The 1,449-nt window shown below is 19.8% G+C and overlaps 1 protein-coding gene across 2 annotated transcripts in view; it reads right to left on the bottom strand.

Moving 5' to 3' along the window:
* The window catches only part of LOC117177662 (longitudinals lacking protein-like), a 25,873-nt gene that overhangs the window by 5,604 nt on the left and 18,820 nt on the right, over window positions 1–1,449 (bottom strand). The window lies entirely within an intron of this gene.

Genomic DNA, 1,449 nt, shown 5'->3' with positions numbered 1-1,449 from the left:
AGAATAAAATTTAATTCTTTTTTAATAACCGTTTCCTTTTGAGTGGAAAATTGATCTTTCCTAGTTTTAAATTTAACAATTTGATGTAAATTTGTCTTTTCCAATTGAAAATTCATTTATTTTGTTGAAAACTCACGTAATATGTTTTAAAAAAACGACTTTTTAAAATAGAAAATCAACTTTTTGTATAGAAAATGATTTTTTTCTTTTGAAAGTTAATCTCATTGTTTGAAATTCTTCTTTTTAGTTGAAAATTCAAGTATTCCAGTTCAATATTCATAATTTTAGTTTAAAATTCATCCTTCAGGTTAGAAATAAATTTCTTTGGATGAAAAATAACATTTTATTTAAAAAGTTTCTCTCTTTGGTTACAAATAATTTTGTATTTAAGCTAACAATAATGTTCAAGTTGAGTATTCAATAATTTTAGTTAAAAATTAATTTTTTTGTTTGAAATGGTTTTTTTTACTGAAAATTTATTTATTTAATTTTTTGTTGAGAAATTATCTTTTCATTTGAAAATTCGTCTTTTTTATTAAACATTGATTTTCATAACTTAAAACTTAATTATCTAAGTTTTGGCTGACAATTTACCTTTTTTAGTAAACTTTTTTTTTCAATGTTCAACTATTTTCGATTAAGATTCATTGCCTTATTTGAAAACTCACTTTTTTTGTTTAAAATATAACTATTTCAGTTGAGGATTCATAATTTTAGTTGAAAATTCATCAGATTCTTTTTTTAAATTCAAAATTCAACTATTTGTTTGCAAAATTGTCTCCTTTCATTGAAAATTCAACTATTTTCTTAAAATTCATGTCTTTTGTGGACAAATTGTATTTTTTAGTAGAAAATAAATATTTTTGTAAAAAAAAATCTTTGAACATTAATCTTATTGCTTAAAAATATATCTTTTGCTTAAAAATTTATGTACTTCAGTTAAATATTTATAATTTTAGTTCAAAATTCTACTACTACTTGTCCATGAATTTGAAATCGTCCGCCAAATCGCGACCCTATTTGTAAAAGTAGCTTTATATTACTGTATTTAGCAATTTTGTTAAAAATTATTTTTTTTATTGTTTGAGATTAATTTTTTAAACTGAAAATTGAACTATTCTATTTTTTTTTGAATTGCTAGTTTTCAGTTAAAAACTCAAGTTTCTGGTTCAAAATTCATAATTTTACTTAAAAATCATCTTTCTGGTTGATTTTTTTTCTTTTTTTTTAAATATTTTTTGTGATAAATTTATCAATATTAATATATATAACCCACACACACGCACTTAAGTTAATTAAAAATAATGATAAAATTAAAAACTTTGATGTTTTCTTTAAAAAATTAAAAGACTAATTTAAAACTTAAAAAATAAATTTGTTTCTATATATTTTTTTTATTACATAAAAAAAAACTTGAGCTAGTTGACTATTCATTTGAAAATTTAATAA

This window comes from Belonocnema kinseyi, chromosome 8, assembly GCF_010883055.1.
Source record: "Belonocnema kinseyi isolate 2016_QV_RU_SX_M_011 chromosome 8, B_treatae_v1, whole genome shotgun sequence".
NCBI classification, from domain to species: Eukaryota; Metazoa; Arthropoda; class Insecta; order Hymenoptera; family Cynipidae; genus Belonocnema; species Belonocnema kinseyi.
The sequence above is the reverse complement of the archived record's forward strand: the minus strand, read 5'-3'. Positions and strand labels throughout refer to the sequence as shown.